Source organism: Oncorhynchus nerka, linkage group LG5 (assembly GCF_034236695.1).
Source record: "Oncorhynchus nerka isolate Pitt River linkage group LG5, Oner_Uvic_2.0, whole genome shotgun sequence".
Classification (NCBI taxonomy): domain Eukaryota; kingdom Metazoa; phylum Chordata; class Actinopteri; order Salmoniformes; family Salmonidae; genus Oncorhynchus; species Oncorhynchus nerka.
Genome location: NC_088400.1, coordinates 19,298,448 through 19,314,925, shown reverse-complemented (window position 1 = coordinate 19,314,925; position 16,478 = coordinate 19,298,448).

The window sequence follows — 16,478 nt, the reverse complement described above, 5'->3', positions numbered from 1 at the left end:
TAGAGAGAGCTGTGGTAGAGAGACCTGTGGTAGAGAGACCTGTGGTAGAGAGAGCTGTGTTAGAGATAACTGTGGTAGAGAGAGCTGTGTTAGAGAGAGCTGTGGTAGAGAGACCTGTGGTAGAGAGACCTGTGGTAGAGAGACCTGTGTTAGAGAGAGCTGTGGTAGAGAGAGCTGTGTTAGAGATAACTGTGGTAGAGAGAGCTGTGGTAGAGACAGCTGTGGTAGAGAGACCTGTGGTAGAGAGAGCTGTGGTAGAGAGAGCTGTGGTAGAGATAACTGTGGTAGAGAGACCTGTGGTAGAGAGAGCTGTGGTAGAGATAACTGTGGTAGAGAGACCTGTGGTAGAGAGAGCTGTGGTAGAGAGAGCTGTGGTAGAGATAACTGTGGTAGAGAGACCTGTGGTAGAGAGACCTGTGGTAGAGAGAGCTGTGGTAGAGATAACTGTGGTAGAGAGACCTGTGTTAGAGAGAGCTGTGGTAGAGAGAGCTCTGGTAGAGAGAGCTGTGGTAGAGAGAGCTGTGTTAGAGATAACTGTGGTAGAGAGAGCTGTGGTAGAGAGACCTGTGGTAGAGAGACCTGTGGTAGAGAGAGCTGTGGTAGAGAGAGCTGTGTTAGAGATAACTGTGGTAGAGAGAACTGTGGTAGAGAGACCTGTGGTAGAGAGAGCTGTGGTAGAGATAACTGTGGTAGAGAGACCTGTGGTAGAGATAACTGTGGTAGAGAGAGCTGTGGTAGAGATAACTGTGGTAGAGAGACCTGTGGTAGAGAGACCTGTGGTAGAGAGAGCTGTGGTAGAGATAACTGTGGTAGAGAGACCTGTGGTAGAGAGAGCTGTGGTAGAGAGAGCTGTGGTAGAGATAACTGTGGTAGAGAGAGCTGTGGTAGAGAGACCTGTGGTAGAGAGAGCTGTGGTAGAGAGAGCTGTGTTAGAGATAACTGTGGTAGAGAGAGCTGTGGTAGAGAGAGCTGTGGTAGAGAGACCTGTGGTAGAGAGAGCTGTGGTAGAGAGAGCTGTGGTAGAGGTAACTGTGGTAGAGAGACCTGTGGTGGAGAGAGCTGTGGTAGAGAGAGCTGTGTTAGAGATAACTGTGGTAGAGAGAGCTGTGGTAGAGAGAGCTGTGTTAGAGATAACTGTGGTAGAGAGAGCTGTGGTAGAGAGAGCTGTGGTAGAGAGACCTGTGGTAGAGAGACCTGTGGTAGAGAGAGCTGTGTTAGAGATAACTGTGGTAGAGAGAGCTGTGTTAGAGAGAGCTGTGGTAGAGAGACCTGTGGTAGAGAGACCTGTGGTAGAGAGAGCTGTGTTAGAGAGAGCTGTGGTAGAGAGAGCTGTGGTAGAGAGAGCTGTGTTAGAGATAACTGTGGTAGAGAGAGCTGTGGTAGAGTGAGCTGTGGTAGAGAGACCTGTGGTAGAGAGACCTGTGGTAGAGCGAGCTGTGGTAGAGAGAGCTGTGTTAGAGATAACTGTGGTAGAGATAGCTGTGGCAGAGAGAGCTGTGGTAGAGAGAGCTGTGGTAGAGAGACCTGTGGTAGAGAGAGCTGTGGTAGAGAGAGCTGTGGTAGAGATAACTGTGGTAGAGAGACCTGTGGTAGAGAGAGCTGTGGTAGAGATAACTGTGGTAGAGAGACCTGTGGTAGAGAGAGCTGTGGTAGAGAGAGCTGTGGTAGAGATAACTGTGGTAGAGAGACCTGTGGTAGAGAGACCTGTGGTAGAGAGAGCTGTGGTAGAGATAACTGTGGTAGAGAGACCTGTGGTAGAGAGAGCTGTGGTAGAGAGAGCTGTGGTAGAGATAACTGTGGTAGAGAGAGCTGTTGTAGAGAGACCTGTGGTGGAGAGACCTGTGGTAGAGAGAGCTGTGGTAGAGAGAGCTGTGTTAGAGATAACTTTGGTAGAGAGAGCTGTGGTAGAGAGACCTGTGGTAGAGAGACCTGTGGTAGAGAGAGCTGTGTTAGAGATAACTGTGGTAGAGATAGCTGTGGCAGAGAGAGCTGTGGTAGAGAGACCTGTGGTAGAGAGACCTGTGGTAAAGAGACCTGTGGTAGAGATACCTGTGGTAGAGAGACCTGTGGTAAAGAGACCTGTGGTAGAGACCTGTGGTAGAGAGACCTATGGTAGAGACCTGTGGTAGAGAGACCTGTGGTAGAGACCTGTGGTAGAGATACCTGTGGTAAAGAGACCTGTGGTAGAGATCCCTGTGGTAGAAAGACCTGTGGTAAAGAGACCTGTGGTAGAGAGATCTGTGGTAGAGAGACATGTGGTAGATACCTGTGGTAGAGTGACCTGTGGTAGCGAGACCTGTGGTAGAGACCTGTGGTAGAGAGACATGTGGTAGAGAGACCTGTGGTAGAGAGACCTGTGGTAGAGACCTGTGGTAGAGAGACCTTTGGTAGAGAGACCTGTGGTAGAGAGACCTGTGGTAGAGAGCTGTATCTGAACTTTTAGAAGACTCTTCCTTCTCATCCTGTCTTTTCTCTAAGTTCTCTCAAGGGATTTTTGCTTCAAAAGTAACTGCCTTCCTCAGTGAGAACATGCTATATTTGGAAGAAAGAAAAAGTTTTGCAGTTTCTTCCCTCTTCCTCCTTTATCATTTGCCCCCTCCGGGAGCTTGTTGTGCAGGTAGTTACTGTGCTTTGTAGTGTTGGCTTCACCAGAGACTGCACACACACACACACACACACACACACACACACACACACACACACACACACACACACACACACACACACACACACAACTTGTGTTGAAGACTTGCAGTACTGAACACCACCTGTTGAAGGTGCTCTAACTATTATAATAATATTTTATTGAGCCGATATGGCAACTATACAGGGCTCTCTCTCTGTGTGTGTCTTGTGCTGACTGAGTCCATTCAGGCTGTTCTCAGGTTGATGTGTAACCACGGTGACAGGTCTGGTATTCTAAAGGTCACCCATGGCAACTCAGCTGACCACCACACACACACACACACACACACACACACACACACACACACACACACACACACACACACACACACACACACACACACACACACACACACACGCCCCCTCAGGTTGTTAGTGTGTTTGAAAAGGTTACCCCCCCTCACTCTGTGCTGTGTATTCTGACCTGGTGTGACATAAAGGCTTCTGACACATGCGTAGTTTTTTAAAGGTTGTTTCAGAATGGTTTAGATCACTCTAACTGTGTTGAGTAAGGTGTACAAATCAGACAAATACAACTCTATCACAATTGTTTTGGTTACTTTAAAAATACCACCCTGATCCCTGATAACGGAGTAGGAACAAGTGTTGTATTGGGGTTTAGAACTGTGGAGACTCTCTGGTCTCCAGGGGTGGGACCACGTCACTATTATTCAAGTCACAAGCAAATCTCAAGTCACAAGGTCTGAGTTTCAAGTCGAGTCCAAAGTAAAACAGGTCAAGATTTGAGTCAAGTCCAAGTCGTGCATTCTAAGAGCAAGTCGAGACGAGTCACAAGTTTTAAAGTCAAGTCTCAAGTCAAGTAAAAAATAAATAAGTCTTTGTGTATTTATTGAGGCTACCAGACAGCCCTTTTCATTATGTTGTCTACTGCATATTCTATTAGCCTATGTAATGGTGAAATAGAGACCTTGTAGCGGCCATAAGGTCATGACATCAGCAGAAGGCAAGGCAGGCTGACGTGCTCAGAGTGAACATTTATTTACAGGTCTTGGTGATCCAATGGTGAAAGAGCCATATCACACCAAATATACAAGTATATTTACCAAATATACAAGTAGATTTACCAATCCTATCTGAACAGACACCGGTAGAGGGCAAGACTGTCCAGCCTCCCCTTGAGAAACCAAATATACAAGTATATTTACCAATCCTATCTGAACGGACACAGGTAGAGGGCAAGACTGTCCAGCCTCCCCTTGAGAAACCAAATATACAAGTAGATTTACCAATCCTATCTGTACAGACACCGGTAGAGGGCAAGACTGTCCAGCCTCCCCTTGAGAAACCAAATATACAAGTAGATTTACCAATCCTATCTGAACAGACACAGGTAGAGGGCAAGACTGTCCAGCCTCCCCTTGAGAAACCAAATATACAAGTAGATTTACCAATCCTATCTGAACAGACACAGGTAGAGGGCAAGACTGTCCAGCCTCCCCTTGAGAAACCAAATATACAAGTAGATTTACCAATCCTATCTGAACAGACACAGGTAGAGGGCAAGACTGTCCAGCCTCCCCTTGAGAAACCAAATATACAAGTATATTTACCAATCATATCTGAACAGACACCGGTAGAGGGCAAGACTGTACAGCCTCCCCTTGAGAAACCAAATATACAAGTAGATTTACCAATCCTATCTGAACAGACACAGGTGGAGGGCAAGACTGTACAGCCTCCCCTTGAGAAACCAAATATACAAGTAGATTTACCAATCCTATCTGAACAGACACAGGTAGAGGGCAAGACTGTCCAGCCTCCCCTTGAGAAACCAAATATACAAGTAGATTTACCAATCCTATCTGAACAGACACAGGTGGAGGGCAAGACTGTACAGCCTCCCCTTGAGAAACCACATAGAATCTGTCTAACAGGAGCTCAAACAGGTCTGAGTACATAATATAAGCACTTGGCTCCCAGGACCATACAATTACTCAAATGGCAATTACAACCATTACACTGGTTCTACAATGTAAAAGGCAACTTCCACAACCATTACACTGGTTCTACAATGTAAAAGGCAACTTCCACAACCATCACACTGGTTCTACAATGTAAAAGGCAACTTCCACAACCATTACACTGGTTCTACAATGTAAAAGGCAACTTCCACAACCATTACACTGGTTCTACAATGTAAAAGGCAACTTCCACAGCCATTACACTGGTTCTACAATGTAAAAGGCAACTTCCACAACCATTACACTGGTTCTACAATGTAAAAGGCAACTTCCACAACAATTACACTGGTTCTACAATGTAAAAGGCAACTTCCACAACCATTACACTGGTTCTACAATGTAAAAGGCAACTTCCACAACCATTACACTGGTTCTACAATGTAAAAGGCAACTTCCACAACCATTACACTGGTTCTACAATGTAAAAGGCAACTTCCAGATCCATTACACTGGTTCTACAATGTAAAAGGCAACTTCCACAACCATTACACTGGTTCTACAATGTAAAAGGCAACTTCCACAACCATTACACTGGTTCTACAATGTAAAATGCAACTTCCACAACGATTACACTGGTTCTACAATGTAAAAGGCAACTTCCACAACGATTACACTGGTTCTACAATGTAAAAGGCAACTTCCACATCCATTACACTGGTTCTACAATGTAAAAGGCAACTTCCACAACCATTACACTGGTTCTACAATGTAAAAGGCAACTTCCACAACCATTACACTGGTTCTACAATGTAAAAGGCAACTTCCACAACCATTACACTGGTTCTACAATGTAAAAGGCAACTTCCACAACCATTACACTGGTTCTACAATGTAAAAAGCAACTTCCACAACCATTACACTGGTTCTACAATGTAAAAGGAAACTTCCACAACCATTACACTGGTTCTACAATGTAAAAGGCAACTTCCACAACCATTACACTGGTTCTACAATGTAAAAGGCAACTTCCACAACCATTACACTGGTTCTACAATGTAAAAGGCAACTTCCACAACCATTACACTGGTTCTACAATGTAAAAGGCAACTTCCACATCCATTACACTGGTTCTACAATGTAAAAGGCAACTTCCACATCCATTATACTGGTTCTACAATGTAAAAGGCAACTTCCACATCCATTACACTGGTTCTACAATGTAAAAGGCAACTTCCACATCCATTACACTGGTTCTACAATGTAAAAGGCAACTTCCACATCCATTACACTGGTTCTACAATGTAAAAGGCAACTTCCACATCCATTGTTACATTGGTACATTGGTCTTAATCAGCGTTATTGATTATTAATGATATTTCAAAACCATGTATACATGGAACAATTCTTTTCTCGTATTCAACGTTCTGACTCCAAAGTGTGGAGCCTATAGCGCTCCTACAGTGTTACCCACACCAGGAGACATATGCTAGTAAATGGTTACCTACCTAAAGACCAGGAGACATATGCTAGTAAATGGTTACCTACCTAAAGACCAGGAGACCTATGCTAGTAAATGGTTACCTACCTAAAGACCAGGAGACATATGCTAGTAAATGGTTACCTACCTAAAGACCAGGAGACCTATGCTAGTAAATTGTTACCTACCTAAAGACCAGGAGACATATGCTAGTAAATGGTTACCTACCTAAAGACCAGGAGACATATGCTAGTAAATTGTTACCTACCTAAAGACCAGGAGACATATGCTAGTAAATTGTTACCTACCTAAAGACCAGTAGACCTATGCTAGTAAATTGTTACCTACCTAAAGACCAGGAGACATATGCTAGTAAATTGTTACCTACCTAAAGACCAGGAGACCTATGCTAGTAAATTGTTACCTACCTAAAGACCAGGAGACATATGCTAGTAAATTGTTACCTACCTAAAGACCAGGAGACATATGCTAGTAAATTGTTACCTACCTAAAGACCAGGAGACATATGCTAGTAAATTGTTACCTACCTAAAGACCAGGAGACATATGCTAGTAAATTGTTACCTACCTAAAGACCAGGAGACATATGCTAGTAAATTGTTACCTACCTAAAGACCAGGAGACATATGCTAGTAAATTGTTACCTACCTAAAGACCAGGAGACATATGCTAGTAAATGGTTACCTACCTAAAGACCAGGAGACATATGCTAGTAAATGGTTACCTACCTAAAGACCAGAAGACATATGCTAGTAAATGGTTACCTACCTAAAGACCAGGAGACATATGCTAGTAAATGGTTACCTACCTAAAGACCAGGAGACATATGCTAGTAAATTGTTACCTACCTAAAGACCAGGAGACATATGCTAGTAAACTGTTACCTACCTAAAGACCAGTAGACCTATGCTAGTAAATTGTTACCTACCTAAAGACCAGTAGACCTATGCTAGTAAATTGTTACCTACCTAAAGACCAGGAGACATATGCTAGTACATTTACATTTAAGTCATTTAGCAAACGCTCTTATCCAGAGCGACTTACAAATTGGTGCATTCACCTTATGACCTACCTAAAGAGCAGTAGACCTATGCTAGTAAATTGTTACCTACCTAAAGACCAGGAGACCTATGCTAGTAAATTGTTACCTACCTAAAGAGCAGTAGACCTATGCTAGTAAATTGTTACCTACCTAAAGACCAGGAGACATATGCTAGTAAATTGTTACCTACCTAAAGAGCAGTAGACCTATGCTAGTAAATTGTTACCTACCTAAAGACCAGGAGACCTATGCTAGTAAATTGTTACCTACCTAAAGACCAGGAGACCTATGCTAGTAAATTGTTACCTACCTAAAGAGCAGTAGACCTATGCTAGTAAATTGTTACCTACCGAAAGACCAGGAGACCTATGCTAGTAAATTGTTACCTACCTAAAGACCAGGAGACCTATGCTAGTAAATTGTTACCTACCTAAAGAGCAGTAGACCTATGCTAGTAAATTGTTACCTACCTAAAGACCAGGAGACCTATGCTAGTAAATTGTTACCTACCTAAAGAGCAGTAGACCTATGCTAGTAAATTGTTACCTACCTAAAGACCAGGAGACCTATGCTAGTAAATGATGCCCCATTGCTGATGAGCTTGCAAAGTAAACAGTTCATATTTTTGATCAGCAATTTCTTTTGGAGATGCATATTTATTTATTAATGCAATCCGTTCTTCCTATAATTTGACATTTGCGCTGCAGTCGCTCCTACAGCTGTACAGTAAAGCTCGCCGCCATGACCTGTGTTGATTGACAGTTTGTCCAATCAGAGTGCCGAGTGTGCATTTCACCAGCCAATCTGTTGCAAGTTGTTTGGCAAGGGCGATGCTGAGGCTACTGGCTGCGTGGAGAGTAATCTGTGCCACGAAATGGGTGACAAAACACCCATTTTTTTGTTTTATTTTTTACCAATGCAGTATTTGATGTGTTTTTCAGCCTTGGTTTTTATCCGCCAACATTCACATTTTGGGTTAATTTAGTCCAAAATAAAAACAGACCAAAATATCATCAGATCTCTGGCTGTGTGCCTCAGGCAGAGAACAGTACTTAAGTGTGTGTGTGTGTGTGTGTGTGTGTGTGTGTGTGTGTGTGTGTGTGTGTGTAGAGGTCTACGGGACTGTAGTGTTTTCAACATTGCACACTTAAGGCTAAAGTAGCGCAGGCCACGCAACCTATTTCTATGCGCACTGAGGCGCGAGCTCCTACAGTATTACGCACAACCTGAATGACAGAGACATACTTGGAAATAACCTTGGTGATGTTTACCGTTGTTTTGCCTTATTGTACTCTTCACTGACTGCACTTATTCCCCATCGGTTCCTCTGACCTCCCCTCAACACTTCCTGGTTATTTCTGCCTCTATAGCCTCTTTTTCTGCTCTTGACAAACACACAGAGAAAAAATACAGCTCTGTTTAAAATGACTGAAGAAACATTGGGACATTTGGATGTCCTTCTCTCCGTTTTAAGTCCTATCCACAGAGGCTTGTTGCTGTTTTAAGTGTCCTGTCATCACCTAGGTGACCGTTATTTGACTTCTTGGTTCACTGTGGTACACTCCAAAACATTATTTTGGATGTATTTAAGTTTTGCTCTTTCATATTTTGTTAATATTACACAATCAATTCATGTTTTATGGCGGAATGCAAATGTCCCTTAGAATTGACCTTCGGTGGAATTTGATGGGACCCAGATTCATTCATGTGGTGAAAGAGTTGGTCTTTTTGGTGCAGAGCTTATTAACATAATATGCTGTGAAACTGTACATTTGCACGTGTACATTCAGATTCTGGTCATTTGCACGTGTACATTCAGATTCTGGTCATTTGCACGTGTACATTCAGATTCTGGTCATTTAGCAGACACTTTTATCAAGAGCAACTTCAGTCAGCACATTCAACTAAACAAACACATGTAAAACATGTATGTACCATTACTGAGAATGTCTGTAGTTAAACTGGTTAGTTCAGGATATTGTAAAGAAACCTATAGATGATTGAGAAGCAGGTGGGAGTGCAAAGTCTCCTGCTGAAATTGTTTCTATACCATTATGTGTTTGAAATGAGACTTTAGAGTGTAATTGTTTAAATGTAATTGAGTTGTTTAAAGATGAATGCAGCTCATGGAGATAGAACAGACACAGTTGATTCATTTGGGAGGTAATTAAAACATGTTTCAATAACACAATTTAATGAAGTAGATCTGTTTTAATCATTTAATGTAAAAAATAACCTGTTTCCATTAGATGTTTAACTACTTTCCAAAATTGAATTAAGTAGATTCAAATACTTTTTGTTGTTGTTGAGTGTAACAGTGATGAGTCGCCATCTCATATTACCCAGCATGCCCATGGTCAAGTGTGACCTTTGTTGACCTACAGGCAATGTGTGTATGGCAGAGAATCGGTCAAATATTACATTCACATCTATTATTCAGCTGGTTCAGAGTCCATCTTTGAGAACGGAGAAAGACAGAGAACGAGAAGGTGACGTGTATGTGTATGTGTATGTGTATGTGTATGTGTATGTGTGTGTGTGTGTGTGTGTGTGTGTGTGTGTGTGTGTGTGTGGGTGTGTGGGTGTGTGTGGTGTGTGTGTGTGTGTGTGTGTGTGTGTGTGTGTGTGTGTGTGTGTGTGTGTGTGGAGGGAGAGAGGAAGAGAGTGGGAGAGAGAGACATGGAGGGAGAGAGGAAGAGAGGGGGAGAGAGACACGGAGGGAGAATGGAAGAGAGGGGGAAAGAGAGAGAGACATGGAGGGAGAGAGGAAGAGAGGGGAGAGAGACATGGAGGGAGAGTGGAAGAGAGGGGGAAAGAGAGAGAGAGACATGGAGGGAGAGAGGAAGAGAGGGGAGAGAGACACGGGAGGGAGAATGGAAGAGAGGGGGGAAAGAGAGAGAGACATGGAGGGAGAGAGGAAGAGAGGGGGAGAGAGACATGGAGGGAGAGTGGAAGAGAGGGGGAAAGAGAGAGAGAGACATGGAGGGAGAGAGGAAGAGAGGGGGAGAGAGACATGGAGGGAGAGTGGAAGAGAGGGGGAGAGAGAGAGACATGGAGAGGAGAGAGGAAGAGAGGGGGAGAGAGACATGGAGGGAGAGTGGAGAGAGGGGGGGAAGAGAGAGAGACATGGAGGGAGAGAGGAAGAGAGGGGGAGAGAGACATGGAGGGAGAGTGGAAGAGAGGGGGGAAGAGAGAGAGACATGGAGGGAGAGAGGAAGAGAGGGGGAGAGAGACATGGAGGGAGAGTGGAAGAGAGGGGGGGAAAGAGAGAGAGACATGGAGGGAGAGTGGAAGAGAGGGGGGAAAGAGAGAGACATGGAGGGAGAGAGGAATAGAGGGGAAGAAAGAGAGAGACAGAGCGGAAGGGGGGATGGGGAGCAGTACATTAGAAGAGGTTTCTCCTTTTGTTTGTTTTCTGCAACAAACCACTGAGGCACCTGACTATTAACGTTTCCTCTCAACCTGTCCTTCACCTTCACAGGGTAAGTAAACACAACTTCATGACCTGTTCCACACCTTCACAGGTAAATACACCTTCATGACCTGTCCTTCACCTTCACAGGTAAACACAACTTCATGACATGTCCTTTATCTCCACAGGTAAACACACCTTCATGCCCTGTCCTTTATTTCCACAGGTAAATACAACTTCATGACCTGTCCTTTATCTCCACAGGTAAACACAACATGACCTGTCCTTTATCTCCACAGGTAAACACAACTTCATGACCTGTCCTTTATCTCCACAGGTAAACACAACTTCATGACCTGTCCTTCATCTCCACAGGTAAACACACCTTCACGACCTGTCCTTCATCTCCGCAGGTAAACACAACTTCATGACCTGTCCTTCATCTCCACAGGTAAACACCACTTCATGACCTGTCCTTTATCTCCACAGGTAAACAAAACTTCATGACCTGTCCTTTATCTCCACAGATAAACACAACTTCATGACCTGTCCTTTATTTCCACAGGTAAACACAACTTCATGACCTGTCCTTCATCTCCACAGGTAAACACAACTTCATGACCTGTCCTTTATCTCCGCAGGTAAACACACCTTCACGACCTGTCCTTCACCTCCACAGGTAAACACACCTTCACGACCTGTCCTTCATCTCCGCAGGTAAACACAACTTCATGACCTGTCCTTCATCTCCGCAGGTAAACACAACTTCATGACCTGTCCTTTATCTCCACAGATAAACACAACTTCATGACCTGTCCTTCATCTCCGCAGGTAAACACAACTTCATGACCTGTCCTTCATCTCCGCAGGTAAACACAACTTCATGACCTGTTCTTCATCTCCGCAGGTAAACACAACTTCATGACCTGTCCTTCATCTCCGCAGGTAAACACACACCTTCATGGTTCTCCCCTGTGTTCCAACTCCCTCAGAGTTCCAGAGTGGGTCTATTTGTGGTAGCCTGGAGAGACTCAAATAAAGACAACAGCTACTACATCAGGGTTATTGACGTATTCCTAAAAGGTTGTGACTGGGAGCCTGGATCAATCTGCTGCACTTTATTTTAGTATTCCAAGACAGCCTGAGGGAGAGCTGAACTTCCGAGGAGAAAAAGAGCCAAAGAAAGAGTGTGTGTGTTTATACAGGTATGATATGTTTATACAGGTATGATATGTTTATACAGGTGTGATGTGTTTATACAGGTATGATATGTTTATACAGGTATGATACGTTTATACAGGTGTGATGTGTTTATACAGGTATGATATGTTTATAGAGGTATGATATGTTTATACAGGTGTGATGTGTTCTTACAGGTGTGATGTGTTTATACAGGTATGATATGTTTATACAGGTGTGATGTGTTCTTACAGGTGTGATGTGTTTATACAGGTATGATATGTTTATACAGGTATGATATGTTTATACAGGTGTGATGTGTTCTTACAGGTGTGATGTGTTTATACAGGTGTGATGTGTTGATACAGGTATGATATGTTTATACAGGTGTGATGTGTTCTTACAGGTGTGATGTGTTTATACAGGTGTGATGTGTTGATACAGGTATGATATGTTTATACAGGTGTGATGTGTTCTTACAGGTGTGATGTGTTTATACAGGTGTGATGTGTTGATACAGGTATGATATGTTTATACAGGTGTGATGTGTTCTTACAGGTGTGATGTGTTTATACAGGTGTGATATGTTTATACAGGTATGATATGTTTATACAGGTATTTTGTGTTGATACAGGTATGATATGTTTATACAGGTGTGATGTGTTTATACAGGTATGAGATGTTTATACAGGTATGATGTGTTTATACAGGTATGATGTGTTTATACAGGTATGATGTGTTTGTACAGGTGTGATGTGTTTGTACAGGTGTGATGTGTTTATACAGGTATGATGTGTTCATACAGGTATGATGTGTTTATACAGGTATCAAATCAAATCAAATCAAATTTTATTTGTCACATACATATGGTTAGCAGATGTTAATGCGAGTGTAGCGAAATGCTTGTGCTTCTAGTTCCGACAATGCAGTGATAACCAACAAGTAATCTAACTAACAATTCCAAAACTACTGTCTTATACACAGTGTAAGGGGATAAGGAATATGTACATAGGATATATGAATGAGTGATGGTACAGAGCAGCATACAGTAGATGGTATCGAGTACAGTATATACATATGAGATGAGTATGTAGACAAAGTAAACAAAGTGGCATAGTTAAAGTGGCTAGTGACATAAGGATGCAGTCGATGATCTAGAGTACAGTATATACGTATGCATATGAGATGAATAATGTAGGGTAAGTAACATTATATAAGGTAGCATTGTTTAAAGTGGCTAGTGATATATTTACATCATTTCCCATCAATTCCCATTATTAAAGTGGCTGGAGTTGGGTCAGTGTCAATGACAGTGTGTTGGCAGCAGCCACTCAATGTTAGTGGTGGCTGTTTAACAGTCTGATGGCCTTGAGATAGAAGCTGTTTTTCAGTCTCTCGGTCCCAGCTTTGATGCACCTGTACTGACCTCGCCTTCTGGATGATAGCGGGGTGAACAGGCAGTGGTTCGGGTGGTTGACGTCCTTGATGATCTTTATGGCCTTCCTGTAACATTGGGTGGTGTAGGTGTCCTGGAGGGCAGGTAGTTTGCCCCCGGTGATGCGTTGTGCAGACCTCACTACCCTCTGGAGAGCCTTACGGTTGAGGGCGGAGCAGTTGCCGTACCAGGCGGTGATACAGCCCGCCAGGATGCTCTCGATTGTGCATCTGTAGAAGTTTGTGAGTGCTTTTGGTGACAAGCCGAATTTCTTCAGCCTCCTGAGGTTGAAGAGGCGCTGCTGCGCCTTCTTCACGGACGCTGTCAGTGTGAGTGGACCAATTCAGTTTGTCTGTGATGTGTATGCCGAGGAACTTAAAACTTGCTACCCTCTCCACTACTGATCCATCGATGTGGATAGGGGGGTGTTCCCTCTGCTGTTTCCTGAAGTCCACAATCATCTCCTTAGTTTTGTTGACGTTGAGTGTGAGGTTATTTTCCTGACACCACACTCCGAGGGCCCTCACCTCCTCCCTGTAGGCCGTCTCGTCGTTGTTGGTAATCAAGCCTACCACTGTTGTGTCGTTCGCAAACTTGATGATTGAGTTGGAGGCGTGCGTGGCCACGCAGTCGTGGGTGAACAGGGAGTACAGGAGAGGGCTCAGAACGCACCCTGTGGGGCCCCGTGTTGAGGATCAGCGGGGAGGAGATGTTGTTGCCTACCCTCACCACCTGGGGCCGGCCCGTCAGGAAGTCCAGTACCCAGTTGCACAGGGCGGGGTCGAGACCCAGGGTCTCGAGCTTGATGACGAGCTTGGAGGGTACTATGGTGTTGAATGCCGAGCTGTAGTCGATGAACAGCATTCTCACATAGGTATTCCTCTTGTCCAGGTGGGTTAGGGCAGTGTGCAGTGTGGTTGAGATTGCATCGTCTGTGGACCTATTTGGGCGGTAAAGCAAATTGGAGTGGGTCTAGGGTGTCAGGTAGGGTGGAGGTGATATGGTCCTTGACTAGTCTCTCAAAGCACTTCATGATGACGGAAGTGAGTGCTACGGGGCGGTAGTCGTTTAGCTCAGTTACCTTAGCTTTCTTGGGAACAGGAACAATGGTGGCCCTCTTGAAGCATGTGGGAACAGCAGACTGGTATAGGGATTGATTGAATATGTCCGTAAACACACCGGCCAGCTGGTCTGCGCATGCTCTGAGGGCGCGGCTGGGGATGCCGTCTGGGCCTGCAGCCTTGCGAGGGTTAACACGTTTAAATGTCTTACTCACCTCGGCTGCAGTGAAGGAGAGACCGCATGTTTTCGTTGCAGGCCGTGTCAGTGGCACTGTATTGTCCTCAAAGCGGGCAAAAAAGTTATTTAGTCTGCCTGGGAGCAAGACATCCTGGTCCGTGACTGGGCTGGGTTTCTTCTTGTAGTCCGTGATTGACTGTAGACCCTGCCACATGCCTCTTGTGTCTGAGCCATTGAATTGAGATTCCACTTTGTCTCTGTACTGACGCTTAGCTTGTTTAATAGCCTTGCGGAGGGAATAGCTGCATTGTTTATATTCGGACATGTTACCAGACACCTTGCCCTGATTAAAAGCAGTGGTTCGCGCTTTCAGTTTCACGCGAATGCTGCCATCAATCCACGGTTTCTGGTTTGGGAATGTTTTTATCGTTGCTATGGGAACGACATCTTCGACGCACGTTCTAATGAACTCGCACACCGAATCAGCGTATTCGTCAATATTTCCATCAGGTATGAGGTGTTTGTACAGGTGTGATGTGTTTATACAGGTATGATGTGTTTATACAGGTATGATGTGTTCATACAGGTATGATGTGTTTGTACAGGTGTGAAGTGTTTGTTCAGGTATGAGGTGTTTGTTCAGGTATGAGGTGTTTATACATGTATGAGGCGTTTTTACAGGTATGATATGTATGTTCAGGTATGAGGTGTCTTTACAGATATGAGGTGTTTATACAGGTATGATGTGTTTGTACAGGTATGATGTGTTTGTACAGGTATGATGTGTTTGTACAGGTATGATGTGTTTATACAGGTATGATGTGCTTGTACAGGTATGATGTGTTTGTACAGGTATGAGGTGTGTGTACAGGTATGATGTGTTTGTACAGGTATGATGTGTTTATACAGGTATGATGTGTTTGTACAGGCAGGTATGAGGTGTGTGTACAGGTATGATGTGTTTGTACAGGTATGATGTGTTTTTACAGGTATGATGTGTTTGTACAGGTATGAGGTGTTTGTACAGGTATGAGGTGTTTATACAGGTATGAGGTGTTTCTACAGGTATGATGTGTTTGTACAGGTATGATGTGTTTTTACAGGTATGATGTGTTTGTACAGGTATGAGGTGTTTGTACAGGTATGATATGTTTATACAGGTGTGATGTGGTCTTACAGGTGTGATGTGTTTATACAGGTGTGATGTGTTGATACAGGTATGATATGTTTATACAGGTGTGATGTGTTCTTACAGGTGTGATGTGTTTATACAGGTGTGATGTGTTGATACAGGTATGATATGTTTATACAGGTGTGATGTGTTCTTACAGGTGTGATGTGTTTATACAGGTGTGATGTGTTGATACAGGTATGATATGTTTATACAGGTGTGATGTGTTCTTACAGGTGTGATGTGTTTATACAGGTGTGATATGTTTATACAGGTATGATATGTTTATACAGGTATTTTGTGTTGATACAGGTATGATATGTTTATACAGGTGTGATGTGTTTATACAGGTATGAGATGTTTATACAGGTATGATGTGTTTATACAGGTATGATGTGTTTATACAGGTATGATGTGTTTGTACAGGTGTGATGTGTTTGTACAGGTGTGATGTGTTTATACAGGTATGATGTGTTCATACAGGTATGATGTGTTTATACAGGTATCAAATCAAATCAAATCAAATTTTATTTGTCACATACATATGGTTAGCAGATGTTAATGCGAGTGTAGCGAAATGCTTGTGCTTCTAGTTCCGACAATGCAGTGATAACCAACAAGTAATCTAACTAACAATTCCAAAACTACTGTCTTATACACAGTGTAAGGGGATAAGGAATATGTACATAAGGATATATGAATGAGTGATGGTACAGAGCAGCATACAGTAGATGGTATCGAGTACAGTATATACATATGAGATGAGTATGTAGACAAAGTAAACAAAGTGGCATAGTTAAAGTGGCTAGTGACATAAGGATGCAGTCGATGATCTAGAGTACAGTATATACGTATGCATATGAGATGAATAATGTAGGGTAAGTAACATTATATAA